This window comes from Lactuca sativa, chromosome 4 (genome assembly GCF_002870075.4).
Source record: "Lactuca sativa cultivar Salinas chromosome 4, Lsat_Salinas_v11, whole genome shotgun sequence".
NCBI lineage: Eukaryota > Viridiplantae > Streptophyta > Magnoliopsida > Asterales > Asteraceae > Lactuca > Lactuca sativa.
In genome coordinates, this window is record NC_056626.2 from 284,597,365 (window position 1) to 284,614,305 (window position 16,941).

The following is a 16,941-nucleotide window of genomic DNA, read 5'->3' on the forward strand; positions in this document are numbered from 1 at the left end:
CATAGATGATCTATTCGACCAACTGCAAGGGGCGAACTATTTTTCTAAGATTGATCTGAGGTCCGGGTATCACCAGTTACGAGTGCTAGAGGAGGATGTGCCGAAGACCGCCTTCCGAACTCGTTACAGACATTACGAGTTCGTGGTGATGCCATTCGGATTGACCAATGCGCCCGCAGTCTTCATGGATCTGATGAATAGAGTATGCCGACCTTACTTGGATCAGTTCGTCATCGTTTTCATTGACGACATCCTGATCTACTCCCGAAGTAAGAAAGAGCATGGCGATCATCTGCGACAAGTTCTAGGGATATTACGAAAAGAGAAACTTTATGCGAAGTTCTCGAAATGTGAATTTTGGATCCGAAGAGTCGAATTCTTAGGACACGTGGTAAGCGAAGAGGGAATCCACGTGGACCCATCCAAAATTAAGGCCATTGAGAACTGGTCAGCACCGAAGACTCCTACAGAAATTCGCCAATTTCTAGGTCTCGCTGGTTACTACCGCAGGTTCATTCAGAACTTCTCACGAATAGCGAAGCCTCTTACAACCCTAACCCAGAAAGGTGTGGCCTTTGACTGGGAAGAGAAACAAGAAAGAGCGTTCCAAACGCTCAAACGAGCCTTGTGCACCGCACCAATACTATCCCTTCCCGAAGGAATAGAAGACTTCGTAGTTTATTGCGATGCATCAAACCAAGGACTCGGATGTGTTCTGATGCAGCGAGGTAAGGTCATCGCCTACGCCTCGAGACAGTTGAAAACACATGAGGTTAACTACACGACCCACGATCTTGAGCTAGGAGCAGTAGTGTTTGCTCTGAAGATCTGGAGACATTACTTGTATGGGACGAAGAGCACTATCTTTACCGACCACAAGAGCTTACAACACATTTTCGATCAGAAGGAGCTCAACATGAGACAACGGCGATGGGTCGAGCTACTCAGTGATTACGAATGCGATATTCGCTATCATCCGGGAAAAGCAAACGTCGTAGCCGATGCCCTTAGTCGAAAGGAGTACTCAGGCCGGAGAGTGAAGTCATTAGCTATGTCGATCCATTCGCACCTATCAACGCAAGTCAAGGAAGCTCAATTAGAGGCCTTGAAACCCGAAAACGTGGCAGGTGAGGCCCTTAGGGGAATGGACAAGAACTTAGAAATCAAGAGTGACGGAGCACGCTACCTCATGAACCGGATCTGGACACCAAAGTTTGGGGGATTCAGAGAGGTAGTTATGAGCGAGGCACACAGGACCCCATACTCCGTACACCCAGGGTCAGACAAGATGTATCTAGATCTCAAGCACATCTACTGGTGGCCAAACATGAAAGCGGAGATCGCTACGTACGTGGGCAAGTGTTTAACTTGCGCCAAAATAAAAATAGAACACCAAAAACCCTCAGGCCTACTCCAACAACCTGAAATACCTGAGTGGAAATGGGAGCAGATTTCCATGGACTTCATAACCAAACTGCCCAAAACTCAGAGTGGCCAAGATACTATTTGGGTAATCGTCGACAGATTAACCAAGTCAGCCCATTTCTTACCTATCAAGGAAACCGATAGGATGGAAAAACTATCAAGAACCTACATCCGGGAGATCGTACGACTTCATGGGGTACCAATGTCCATCATCTCAGATAGAGACAGCAGGTTCACTTCCAGATTTTGGCAATCACTGCAAAAATCCATGGGAACGAGGTTGGACATGAGTACAGCATACCACCCTCAAACTGACGGACAGAGTGAGAGGACGATCCAAACCTTGGAAGACATGTTGCGAGCATGTGTAATCGACTTTGGCAAGGCATGGGATATTCACTTGCCTTTGGTCGAGTTCTCTTATAACAATAGCTATCATACTAGTATCAAGACCGCTCCGTTCGAAGCCCTTTACGGCCGTAAGTGCAGATCACCCCTGTGCTGGACGGAAGTGGGCGACACCCAATTGGCAAAAGGTCTAGTCACTAAAAGCACCCTTACTGGTCCAGAGATCATCAGAGAAACTACCGAAAAGATCGTGCAAATACGAGAACGACTGAAGTCCTCAAGGGATAGGCAAAAGAGCTATGCCGACAGGAGACGTAAACCCTTGGAATTCCAGATTGGCGACCGTGTGCTACTGAAGGTCTCACCCTGGAAAGGCGTGATACGCTTTGGGAAGCGTGGAAAGCTAAATCCCAGGTACATTGGACCCTTCGAAATCATTTCGAGAGTTGGTCCAGTGGCCTACAAACTCCAACTTCCAATCGAGCTTAACAAAGTGCATCCAGTATTCCACGTGTCGAACCTGAAAAAGTGTTTGTCCGACGAAACACTTGTAATTCCACTCGATGAAATCGCGTTAAACGAAAATCTCAACTTTGTGGAAGAACCCGTCGAGATCATGGATAGGGAAGTTAAAAGGACCAAGCAGAGTCGCATTCCAATAGTAAAAGTTCGATGGAATGCTAAGAGAGGACCCGAATTCACATGGGAACGGGAAGACCAAATGCTACAGAAGTATCCGCATCTCTTCCTCAGCCCCTAAAACTCTTACCTTGTATTAAATTTCGGGACGAAATTCCCTCTAACGGGGGGATGATGTAACAACCCGTTATTTCCAGGCATTTTAAACCGAGTCTTGTAACCCCCTTTTGAATGTAATGGGAATATCATCGATAAATGAATTATTCAAAAGCTCTGATTTGGAGTACGCTATGTAGTAGATATCGTCTTAAAGATTCCAAATATATAAAGAACGCCCAAATCTGACTTCGCATGGGGAAGTTATGATTTTTCAAAGAAATTCCTTAAAAACGATTAGTTATAAAATAAATAATAAAAATAATTTTGGAATTTGCCAACGGAGTCTAAACGAAAGTTGTAGATCGTAGTCTCACCTACGCGTGGATATAAAGACCATCGAAAACGGAGTTCGTATGAAGAAGATATGGATTTTTGAAGTTTATTAAATAAATTAATTATTTATTTAATTCAAAATTCGGATATTATCCGAAGAGGAGTCAGCGTCCTTCTCCGAAGTACGCGCTGCGTACTCCTGTACGCCCCGCGTAACCGAGAGGATTGGCCTCGGATCGTCCACGTTGCCATATCCGAGGAAGCCGACCCGTCCGACCCGTCCGAACCGACGTCCCATCCGACCCGGCGTCCCATCCGACCCACCTCCCCAGCAACCCGTCCCATCCGACCCGAGAACCCAAGAACCCGTCCCATCCGAACCGAGGCAGTCGAGGCTTCGGTCATGCATGACGTACGCGTACGCAGCGCGTACGAGCGTACGCCCCGCGTACCGAGGCAGACCTGCCTTCCTATAAATAGAATGCGAGGGTTTCCAAAGAAAGTGTTCATTTCTCTTCTCTCTCTCTCAGCATTTCCTCGTTTTCCGTGTCCGTTCAAACCCGAAGCTCTGGTCTTTTTGGCTCAAGTCTCGAAGGCCGATTCTACTCCCGAGATTCCCGAGAATCCCAAGAAAAATCAGTTTCCCGAGACGAAACTCTGCCCGGTTTTCCACCTCACAATCTTCAAACTATCAAGTGAGTTCATATCCCCTTCGAACACTCTTTAAATACATTTTAAATGTTTTATACTCTTTTTTGGGGAGGAATACAAGTAAACACATGACTAAAATCGTGTGAAACATTAACCTTTTCATATACTTTTCATACTGTTGTTTTAACTATCTTGTGAAGTTATTATGATACAAAACCCCTCACAACACAGCTTTACCCTCTTTGGGATATAATATGTTTATAAATAGAAATATGTTTTATTTATACGTTTACATACAAACACATCATATCAAGGGTAACATTCTTTACTAAGTCATTTCATGCATTCCAAGAACTTATGTTTATGCTTTGTCAAACATTGTGAAAGAGGTTAAACTTTGCATACAAACTACTACCTTATTACGGACTTAGTTGAGAATCCATGAGTCGTGTATATCTTCAAACGTTACTTTCTTTATTAGAAAATAATGCTACAAGTCCTGTCTATAACCAGAGTCTCCCGTTCGGAGAACGTGTCAAATGTGTATAGATCTATACGGGAAGTCATGATCCCGCGCCCTGACTGTTAGCTACAGTCCGTCTTTTGGGGTGACAGTTGTCATAACGCTACGACGCCTGAAGAACGTCGCTACAGGCATATTATGTTTAGTATGGTTATAAAACTCATCGGATATACAATTATTATGGTATTATGCTTTTATGAACAAGTAGTCATTAAAACTACTCTTCATTTAATAAGGGTGATTTTCGTATAGCTTTACTATGTAAAACTATGACACGACTTACAAGCACGTCGCTTGCTTGCAAATTTTGGGTCTTCAAGACTGCCAGCTATGTCAGGAAAATAAGGGTTTTTCTTGTATACAAAACAAACAACTAATAGGAAAATAAGGGATTTTCTCGGTACAAATAGTTGCAATTTACATCATGAACATCCATATGCATCTCATACTTTTATAGGAAAATAAGGGTTTTTCTGGAAAACATGCAAACACTTTCGAATGGCATACATCTTCTCAAAACACTAATTATGAACTCACCAACTTAAATGTTGACACTTTTTCTTTGAAATAACTTGTATTCACAGGAAACCGCTAGCCAGGTAGCATCTACTTCTGAAGACTAACGCACTGGCGTTAGTAACATATTTTGGATCACCATTTTATATTTGATTTCTTTTGCAAACATGTAACACCTACAATCATGTAAACTTTTCAAACATATTTATATTATGGTGGTGTGTACTTTCCTTTCTATGAACTGTTATGATACTGAATATGACGTCCTCCGCCCCCGAACGATTCCGCCGTTCTGGTTTGGGGGTGTGACAGATTGGTATCAGAGCATCGTTTATAGTGAATTAAGTATATCAAAACCATTTTTTTATACAACTATAAACTCAACTGGGCAAAAACACTCTGAGAAGAGTCATACTTTTGAAATTAAATCTATTTAGTTTTTGTAAGTAAGCATGCATTCATTTAGTAATAAATAACAGTTCCACATCGTACCATATTAGAAGTATTATTAATGAGTTGTACAGTACAGGTACGCCTTGGGACACGTAATCGGAACTGGGAAGGATATAGCCTGATCAACTATATTTGTCCGAGAGCCGACTAACGTGTGCCGAGGGGTGTCTGCAGTGGACAACAAATTTTAAAAACTTACCAAACCGTTATTAGAATCAAACACAATAATTTAAATGCTATAGGAGTAATTGCTATTTAAACTAACTTACATGTTTTGCATGTTCCGACTTTATTCAATTCTTATGACCCTATTTCTCGTACAATCAAATGGCTGGATTTCACCACCCCAATGACCCCTACTTTCCCAACCAAGGCAACGGAGGATGGATCGAAGATGATCCAGAAGAGGATGAGGAACCCATAGAATTGGGTGATGACTCCGGTACTGACTCAGAACCTGAAGTGATCGATCCACCACCCATTCAACCTCCTGTCCATGTGAGGAACTTCCAAGGACCCACTCCCGTCTGGGGAAGTCACCTACATCATTGGAGCCAACAACAAGGCATACGCCCTCCCTACGGCATGTGTCGGGACTTCTACGATGTCCGCGGTGGCAGTTCGGCTGATCGAGCACTCCCGGTAATGGTGGGTAAGTTAGCCAATCAGTCCTATCAGTCCGGAGTACAAGCAAGCCGACTCCGGGATATCAACGTGGAAGTGCAGGTTCACACTTCCGATATCCGTAGGCTGGACAAGATACAAGATAATGTCCAACTCCAGTCTGAGGCATTTCAGGCACAGATAATTGCAGCCCTAGCCGAGTTAAGGGAGCAACAAGCCGCTTTTGATCGACGCCTAATGGAATCGAAGCAATCAGATGCGGAGTCAAGCTGCAAGCGCAACCTACGTCGCAAGTAGTGCCTGCCAGGATTTCAAATTTTGTTATAAATTAGGACTTCGGATAAGAATTTTCTTTTCGTTAAAACTTTCTGTAATCGGAGACCTTTAGAAAGGTCAAAAAGTTTTGTCTAAACTCGGATGTAACACAACTATATGTTTTATATATATAGGGCATACCCCCCCTTTTCTGGTTTTAAATATGTGTATTCCGTTCAACTCATAAGTGCATCCATTCAAACGTTATTAATAAATCAAGCTCAAAACCCATTGTTGATCAAACCAAATTCTTAATCTATTTAAGGCAGTTAACTCAATATCATTCAACTCACAACCACCAAAACTCATAATATCTCATTTTTTTTTTCCTTTTGACAGAGCAATGCCTCCTCGTAGATCAGCACGCACCAACGCAACCCCACCACCACCTCCACCACTAACTTATGATCCGGCAATGGTCCAGGCTGCTATCACAGCAGCAGTAGCAGCAGCCCTCTCTCAAATAAACTCCAATGCCAATGGAGGTACAGGAAGCAGCACGAATCATCCCAATAGTGGCACCGGCCAGGGCCATGTTAGAGAGTGTACCTACAAGGAGTTCTCCAACTCGAAGCCAAAGACTTTCAATGGCAGTGGCGGAGTCATTGCACTAATGCAATGGTTCGAAAAGACCGAAACTGTCTTCGAGATCTGCTCGTGCCAAGAAACAAGCAAGGTTAAGTTCGCTGCTTGCACCTTCATAGATCGAGCCCTCACTTGGTGGAAAAGCCATGTGAACTCAGTGACGCTCACTGTCGCTAACGCCATGAGTTGGGAAGAACTGAAGGTACTACTACTGGAAGAATACTGCCCAAGGGGTGAAGTGCAAAAGCTTGAGCAGGAACTCTGGAATTTGAAAATGGTCGGGTCTGACCTAGTCGCTTACACAGCTAGGTTCAACGATCTCGCTGCTTTGTGCCCTACCATGGTCAACCCAGAATCAAAGAAGGTCGAAAGGTACATTTGGGGGTTGTCACCCCAGATTCAAGGGCATGTCCTAGCCTCCAACCCTATCACCTACAACAGCGCTAAACGCCTGGCGCAACGACTCATCGATCACGGAGCGAAACAGAGTACCATCACAACAGCCACAAATCCACCTAGGGAGGCTCAGGGACAGAGTAGGCCTTGGAACAAGAGGAGGGGACAAATCCTCCAGGAGAACCCCAAGAAACAACAAGTGATAGCGACCCACGCTATTACTGTACCTACCAACTCTGCCCCCACAAGTTCATACAATGGAAAGCTACCGAAATGTAACCAGTGCAACTTCCACCATCACGGTCTCTGTCATGGTCTTCAATGCACCAGGTGCAATAAGAAGGGTCATACAGCCCGCTATTGCAAGGAGCCAACCCAACAATCCGCCCCCACTGCTAATACCGGAGTAAGCCGCGCTTGCTTTGAGTGCGGGAGCACAGGGCACTACCGCAAGGACTGCCCGAAGGCAAACAACAGGAATACCGGCGGAAGAGGCCGAGTTTTCGCAATGGGACAAGATGAAGCCATTGCGGACCCTACTGTTGTTACGGGTACGTTTCTTCTCGATAACTCGTATGCATGCATTTTGTTTGATAGTGGAGCGGAAAGGAGTTTTGTGAGTCACGACTTTAAAAGCATGCTAAAACCAATACCACAATCATTAAGTGAACCGTTCATAGTAGAAATGGCCAACGGGAAAACTGAAGGCACTAAAGAGATATACTTAAACTGCACCCTAACTCTAAACGATAATCCCTTTCAAATCAACCTCATGCCAGTCTCGATTAAGAGTTTCGATGTCATCATTGGCATGGATTGGCTGAGTTCACATCGTGCGGACATTCTATGTTACGATAAGGCCGTTCGCCTTAATCTGCCAACCGGCGAAACCTTCCTTGTCTTGGGCGACAAACCTAGTACCACTCTTAGAATCATCTCAAGTATCCAAGCTCAGAAGCACTTACGAAAGGAGTGTCACGCATTTCTTGCACATGTTGTAGACGTGAAACGCGAAGTCCGGGACATCAAGGATGTGCCCGACGTATGCGATTTTCCCGATGTATTTCCCGAGGACCTTCCAGGGATACCACCCGTAAGACAAGTCGAATTCAGAATCGATCTGATTTAGTCTATTAGGGTTCTGTTACCCATAGCTGCATTTCATGACTATGAAATATGGAAAATGGATGTCAAAACCGCTTTCCTTAATGGAAAGTTGGCTGAAGATGTTTACATGAGTCAGCCAGAGGGTTTTGTCAGCAACGAGTACCCTAATAGAGTGTTTAAGCTTGAGAAATCCATTTATGGATTAAAACAAGCACCTCGCAGATGCAATCTTTGCTTTGATGAATAGGTCAAGGAATTTGGCTTTTCTAGGAGTGAAGATGAGTCTTGCGTGTATGTCAAGGCTAGTGGGAGTATAGTTAGCTTTTTGGTATTGTATGTGGATGACATACTACTCATAGGAAATGACATCCCAACTCTGTAGGAAGTTAAGTCCTGGCTTGGGAAGTGTTTCTCTATGAAGGACCTAGGAGAAGCTGCCTATATTCTAGGGATAAGGATCTTGAGAGATCGGAGTAAAAGACTAATTGGACTTAGTCAGAGTACCTACTTGGATAAGGTGCTGAAGAGATTCAGCATGCAGGACTCCAAGAAAGGAGAGTTACTCATCCAGAGTAACGCCAGATTGAGTAAGACACAAAGCCCTAGCACTGAGGCTGAGATAGCAGAAATGAGTCGAATACCTTATGCTTCGCCTGTAGGATCGATCATGTATGCCATGACGTGTACTCGACCTAATGTAGCCTTTGCCCTGAGCATGGTTAGCAGATATCAGGGTAACCCTGGCAAGGCACACTGGATTTCGGTAAAGAATATCCTCAAGTACTTACGGAGGACCAAGGACTGGGTCCTTACCCTCGGTGGGAGTAATGACTTGAGAGTTGTAGGGTATAGTGATTGATGAGATTAAAACAATTTTTAATCTATGAAGATCGATTAGATCTTGAACAAGTATATGAATATGAAACTGCAAGAACACAATATTAATAACAAGGCAGAACGCAACAATAAGAACAAACAGCTTGAATCAAACGTGTCGAATGATTAAATAAAATCCTTAGAAGAGCTCGATTAAGAACATCAACTGTAAAGGATTGGAAGATTACAAGAGAGCAATATCGTAAAACTCTGGAATGCTAAAACTGAAATCTTGAATCTTAACCTAATATGCATGCAAACGATAACTTATATACAATACATAAAAGGCTCTCGGTTGGACAGGCCCAAACCGGAGAATACAAGGCTAATCTACGAGCCCAAAAGACGCAACACAAAACAGAACTTCAGCCCAACAATCTCCCCCTTTGCGTCAATTTGGGGCGAGACCTTCACTTCTTACTTGGGCCGGCGGCTGAAGCTGGTACCTTCTTCTTCACGGTACTAAACAGACACTTGGTTATGGAAAGGATGGTCTGTCTAAACCGGATGTACCAATTGATCATATCTTCAAAGTACTTGATGTCATCAGCCGAATTGTCCGTACACCGCTTGATGATCGATAGGACGTGTTCCAAGCAGGTAGTGGTGTAGAGGTGCTTGTCAGCTAATGCGAACAGACATTTCTGTCCTTCGGCTCTGGTGAACATCACAGAGTTTCGCCTTGAATCTATCTTGCCCATTTTCATCGTGTTTAGATCACTGGCCGATCCCACAGGCTTGACTTTCGGTTTCTTCTTAAACACTGTGGCAACCTCCTGATCCATTAGAGCCACCTCCATGATATAGCATGCCAGCATCCTTTTGACATGGTCTAAGATAGGACCATATTCGGCTTTGTTTGTCAGCAAGATGTTGTACAAGACTATCCAATCATGAGGGTTCAGATTGGGCAGATCCGCCAGAGAGATCATGTGAGCAGTTCTTGCAGATCCTCTGATAAGCTTGAACTTGACGTTTGTGAATCTCCCCACGGCAAACGGCTTCATCACCCGAACACTGACAATCTTCTGGGCGCTCCATGTAAGGTATTGAGGGCGAGCGGCCTCCAGATAAAAGTCAATGAGCTCCCTGTCAAGCTCATCGTTCGGATGCGGGACTTCGAAAATGTTGGAGAAGACGTGGAAGATGAACGCCTTTCGAGTCAGCGGCATATCGAATTGTGAATCGACCGAGTTGATGCAGTCGAACGATACCACCGGCTCGAGCCATAGTATGCTTGGAGTCTCTATGGCCTCTTTTATCAGACGATCCCTGGTCCAGGCAGGGAAGAGCAGTTTTCGGCTCTCAAGGAGATCGTTGGCTTCTTTTTGTTTACGTTCGGCTTCTTCAGCTTCACGTGCCACACGACTAACATCGTCATCAGTATTGCGACTGTTCTTTCTCTTTAACATGTCCGCAATAGTCTCCTTGTCTTCATCTTCATCTTCATCTTCATCTCCTCCCTCTGCAATGTTTTTGCCCTTGTCCTTCACACCCGAACCCGAGGCATGACCAGTTGGGGGTGGTTCGGTTGTGTGAGTTGCTTTTGAGGAAGGAGGTGGTTTCGATCCTTTCTTCTCATCTCCCCCTTGTTTCAGAATGGACACGAAACTGGGTAGGCCTTCAATTTTACTTTAGAGGGCCATGGCCGGAGAGAGTTTCTCAGCGAGGGTACGCCTCACTGAGTGGTTGAGGATGGGGTCGTGTGCTTCCAGGATGTTGGATAGAGCGGCGTGGACATCCGAAACACACGTCTTGATGATTTCCCTCTCAGATCGAAGAGCCTCCAATTGTTGTTCGGCGTTGGAAAGTTGGGTGCTCTTGACCTTGAGGGCAGTAGTCTTACTCGCCAGGACGTCCATCAGTGAATTTTCAGCCGCAAGATCCTCTTGTAGCTTTGCCAAGCGGGCATCGATGGAGGCACGGAGTGCCGAGTTGTCGTCGCTAAGGTTTTGTCTGAGGGTAGCGAACGAGGATAACTCCGTCTTTACAAACTTTGCCAATTGATTAACAAGTGGTTCCAGAGTTGTTTTGGTGGCTGCGGCGCTTTCCTGCATAGACTGCAGCAGGATTGTAGCGTCATGGAATAGTTTATCGACTTTTTCGGTCGTTGCCTCACAAGCTCGGGTGGAGGCGTCTATCGCAGCAGTAGCTGAGGCCACTGAGTCATGTTGAGCCCTAGAGAAGGCATCAACTATCCTCTGAAGGGCAGCTTCAGATAAGGATGACTGCTGGTTGGAAGAGGAGGCGAGAAGTTGATCAACCTTCTCATTCAGCTCGCGGAGATGCTTCTTAGTCACGGGAGCATCATCCTCCTCATCACTCTGAACTTGAAACGGACTATAGTAGACCGAATCAAAGTTCAGGTGATCACCACCAAGGTATTGATCATCGCCATCGGAGGCGTCTTCTGGAAATTGAGGTGGTGGTGAAGCTGGGGGTGTTATGGGTTTGGTTGGTTCAGGTTGAGTGGGTGGGGGGTTAGTTTCGGGTGGCGGTTGTGTATGGGTTTCGGTTTGTGGAGGTTCGGTTACAGGTGGGGTTTCGGTTGATGTGGTGAATATGGGTGGTGGTATAGGGAATGAGGTTGGTGGTATAGTAGGGTTTATGGTGGGAATGGAAATAGGAATTGTGGGTGGAGGGGAAGGAACTGGGGATTGGTGAAGTTCCATCTCCGGGGTTGGGGACCGAGGTGGTGTGTTGCCTCTTTGTGGAGATTCGTCTCCTTGTGATCCCTCAGAGTCCGAACTCCCACTTTCGGATTCACTGGAGGTTGAGGGAAGGACGAGCTTTCGTTTCGGTTGGGTCTTCCTCCTTTTCGGTTGTGGGGAGGAAGCAGCCTTCGGTTGTTTGCGTTTCTTGGGAGTAGGTTTTGGGGCTTTGGATGGTTTCTTCCCCTTGTCTGCCTTCTTACCCCTGGCTACCGGTTTGTCGGCATCATGAATTGATCGCAGCATGTCCGGTGTCAGTTCCCTCGGACCAGATGGCCCTAACTCCTTGATCGCCTTGATCATACTGCTGTCTGATGGCACACTTCCATACATCGACTCCGGGATAGAGACAATGAAAGAGAACTTCGATGCATCGGATACAATGATCTTCTTGGTATGGAACGTACCAACAGAAGACATCGGTGCACCGTCAGCAGTTGGGACCTCAAACCTGTCCATGGCCCATCTTGTGATCAAGATCCAGAACCGGGCCAGCGACACTTCAGAGTGTCGAGAAGTGGAAGAAAGGCTCTGAATCAGTTGTTGCCAAAGGACAGACCCATAATCGAGGTTGATCCCGTTGTACACCCCATACATGATTGACAGGAAAAGACGACTGGCCCCGTCCGATCCTGAACTCCTCTCAGACAGTCCCTTGAAGAGAACTGTAAATAACCCATTCCACAGGGGCGGTAGGCATGACTTCTTGAACCTGGCGACGGAGGTCAGAACTTCCGTGTAGCCCATGTTGTAGAACATGCTGTATAACATACCAACCGGAATCGTCTCCGGGTTAATACGCGATGGGTCTGCAGCAAACCCAAGCATGGTGCAGAAGCGGGGACGAGAAATCGACGTTTTGTGTTCCGCCACTTCGAAAAATATCCTTTCGACGCCCTTGTCGTAGTAGGCCGTCGCATAGACCTGAGATAGAGCCACCATTGGCACCGTTTCAATTCTGGATAATGCCGGAGCAAGTTGTGAGTACTTGAGGCATTCGATAACCGGCGACATGTAGGGATCATAGGCAAGTGGGTTCAGATCAATGACAAGGCATTGTTGAGGTCTGATGGGAAGAATTTGAGAAGTGGCATGAACGGATGAAGATTCAGCCATTTTTGCAGGTGTGGAGAAGAAGATGACCGGGAGAGAGTTTTGGGAGAAATTTTGCTTTAGGAATTATGGGGGCAGTAAAGAGGTAAAAGGTGGTTTGGATGGCTTTTTATAGTAGGTGATAGGAGAGAGAAAGATCGTTTCAAATCTCTTATTGAAATACGGAAGGGTTTTTGAGTGACTGATTGGTGACAGTTGGGACGTGCGATGATCACGTAGGAGAGAGAGTGTCAGATTCCTAGGATCACGCCGCCCAATAAGCGCCGGTTCAGAGAGAGGAACCGTTTCCATTTCCACACGCGCCATTAATGCCTGATGGATGACTCTTCAATACTGCACACGCGTCCAATAGTGTCAGAAAAAAAAAGCGCGGCCGCTTCAAATTCACGCGCCCTCCTTTTGTACCGTCGTTTGAATTTCTATCCTTTGAACTTCCGCCGCGTCAGCAACTTTTTGTCTTTTCCCCTTTTTAATCTGCTGTAGTCAATTTAGGACCCACGTGGCTTATTTTTAGCCATAACTTCATTAGTAATCTCTCATTAAAAAACCAGCCTATAATATAATTAGTAACGGAATTTTGAAAATCTTGGATTTTCGTGCAAAGAGTGTAAAAGATAAAGAAATAAAGCAACTCTTGTTAGGATAATCTGTGATGTCAATTATGACACGAAACTGATGATCCCGGGCACGAATCTCGTCCTTCAAGATCAAGAGAGACCTCAAAGTGTTAGTGTGGAATCCCGTTGAATTACGATCAAACATTTATTAATAAATGTTGAAAGGCTTCTTTTAATAAGGCTTATTAAGGGTGGTTTTGCTTTGATTCAACAATTCAATTCTTGATATAAGAACGAATGTGAACAAAGTACTTGTGAGACCGGTGTAGTCTGTTGAACAAGTAGGTTTGAATGAATTTTGTAGTGGCTTGGATTAATATGAAATCTCAGATAAAAATTTAAAACTGGATCCCATGGGAAGAAATGTTAGGGTGTGTAACAATTTCATTGGAATCACTCAAAAAAAATTTAGATTTCATGAAGGTACTTTCGTTAATTCATTGGTGAAAACTTGATCAAGTTAATTGGTCACCGTCAATTCGTTGGTGTTGAGTTTTGGGTTTCACTCAGCTCGTAGTGGCACGAAGCTAAGATCATAAACACAGATGTTGTGTAACCATAAACCTCAGTGGTAGTTGCTGAGAGTCTCAAGGGTTACAATGATGATGTGAAATTATGGAGAAGTATGATGGGGATGGTGAAAGAAGACATAGTACCTCAGCTGCGAACATAAGGACCAAGCAGGAGACTCTGAACTCATATGAGAAGAGAGTGAGGTAGCTCACGATTAGAATAAATGAGTTAGCCTTATTGGAAAGACAAGGTTTGTGTTTACCAGGTCATGAAGGCTATTATTCAAAATCTTATGAGGCTTGGGACACATACAGCAGCATGCTTCTAGGGATACTTAAGTAAGTCATCGAATAAATTCCCATAAAGAAAGGAGCACACGAAAGAAAAAAATATTTTTGGAGTTTTGATATATAAAAAGAATTAAAATTAGACTTAAAAAAATATAAAAGATTGAAAAGAAAAAAACAATAATAATAAAAAAAACTTTGGAAAAATAGAAAAACCGAACCCGAACGTTCGGTTGGTTTCGGTTGGAAAAAGTTGAAAAACCGAACCCGAACCTTCGATTGGTTTCGGTTCTGGAAAATTTTGAAAAACCGAACCCGAACCTTCGGTTGGTTTCGGTTCTGGAAAATTTTGAAAAACCGAACCCGAACCTTCGGTTGGTTTCGGTTTTGAAATTTTTTTTTTTTAAGAAACCAAGGAGTTTAGAAAGGTAATTTGGAAAAACTTTTTACATAAAGAAAAACAAATTTTGCACACGAAATATACAGCACTGAAAAACTACCTTTGAAGTAATGAGCGAGTGAGATGGTAGAACCGAACCTGAACGTTCGGTTGGATTCGCTTCTTACGTTTGAGTTCGAGAGGTAGTGTGAGGAACTGACTCTGATTCCATCATACCTAGCCCTTGCAAAATTTTATTGAATGAGGCTTCTGGAAGAGCTTTGGTGAAGACGTCAGCCAGTTGATCAGTGGTTCTTACGAAGTGAACTTCGACATTTCCATCTTCCACATGATCTTTGATGAAGTGATACCTCAGTGCTATGTGTTTGGTTTTAGAGTGTTGCACCGGGTTATGACAGATCCTAATTGCACTTTCAGAGTCACAATATAGAGGGATCTTCTTCATATTGAGTCCATAGTCTCGAAGTTGACTCTGGATCCAAATCACTTGTGATGTGCAGGATGCAGCGGCAATGTATTCCGCTTCAGCAGTAGACAGCGACACACATGTTTGTTTCTTGGATTGCCAGCTGACCAACTTCCCATCAAGAAATTGACAACCACCAGTTGTGCTTTTGCGGTCGAGTCCACATCCTCCAAGGTCTGCATCAGAATAGGCTTGAACGAAGAAGCCAGAGTTGGATGGATACCATAGACCTAAGGAGGCGGTTCATTTGAGATAGCGTAGGATGTTCTTCACTGCCAGCATGTGAGGTTCGCGTGGGTTAGCCTGAAATCGAGCACAATAACATACAGAAAACATGATATCAGGCCTGCTAGCAGTTAGATACATCAGTGAGCCTATCATTTGACGATAGAGCGTGATGTCGACAGCCGGTTTATCCAGTGAAGGGGTAAGTTTGGTGCCGAATGCCATAGGGACTTTGACTTTTGAGTCTCCCATCATGCCAAACTTTGCTAGGAGAGTCTTTGTGTAAGCTTCCTGATTGATAAAGATGCCTTCGGGTCCCTGTCTTATATTTAAACCAAGGAAAAAATTAATAGGACCCATTGAGCTCATTTCAAACTTAGTCTCCATCAACTTTCTGAATTCAGCTGTTAGGCTGGGATTCGTAGAGCCAAAGATGATGTCATCGACATAAATTTGAACTATCATAAGGTGGTTACCTTCCTTTTTGCGAAAGAAGGTTGGGTCAACCGAACCTTGTTTGAATTTTGACATCTTTAAAAATTTTGTAAGCGTTTCATACCAGGCTCTCGGAGCTTGTTTGAGGCCGTAGACAGCTTTATCCAGAATGTAGCAATGATTTGGATACTTTTCGTTCACGAACCCAGGAGGTTGCTCCACATACACCGTTTCTTCAAGTTCTCCATTGAGAAATGCGCACTTGACGTCCATTTGGAAGACCTCAAAGTTTTTGTGAGCAGCATAGGCCAGAAATATTCTAACCGATTCTAGCCTAGCTCCTGGAGCGAACGTCTCTTCGTAATCTATCCCTTCCTCCTGACAGTATCCTTTGACAATCAGACGAGCCTTGTTCCTAATGACATTACCTTCCTTGTCCATTTTGTTTCTAAAAACCCATTTGAGACCAACAACTGAGGCATTCGGAGGAGTTGGAATAAGGCGCCAGACTTTGTTCCTCTCAAACTCGTTTAGTTCGTCTTGCATTGCTTGAACCCAATCAGAGTGATCGAGGGCAGTGTTCACTGTCTTCGGTTCAACTTTGGATACGAATGAGTTAAACATACAAAACTCAACTTTTGAGAATAAGGATGTCTGTTTTGCCTTCAGTTGAGATCGGGTCAGAACCTTTTCAGATACATCACCAACTACTTGAGAGATAGGATGATCTCTGGTCCATTTTGTAATAGGAGGGTAATTCGGATCAAAGGATGGATCTAGTTCAGCGTTGATCATCTCTTCAGGCTCAGATTGGCTATCAAAATCAAGCGTCATATCATCATGCTCCCCCTCAATTGATGAGTCTTGACAAACATGAGGTTCAGGGGTTTCTTGTGGTGCTGGATTTTCATGCATTGAAGCACCTTCATTTGGAGGGACATCTTCGGTTGGAGAGTTACCTTCGGTTGATGAAGGACCTTCGGTTGAAGTAGTAGAGCTTGGCCCCCCTGGACTTGTGAGCTAGGCTCCCCCTCGACAAGAGAATTTGGCTCCCCCTCGACTGAAGCATTGTTGGTTGGAGGTTCATCAGTAGGCAATTCTCCTTCATGCATTCTTCTGGCAGCATCTTCGACAATCTGCTTTATATGATCTATTTTGTTGTCGGCTGCCCCTGCTTCTGAGAGAGAAGCTTTTTCCGGTTCATCAAAGAGATCCAGAAAATTCTCGTACATATTGGCGATTGAGACTGTGACTTGACCAGTTTGAGGGAAGATTTCCCTGGCA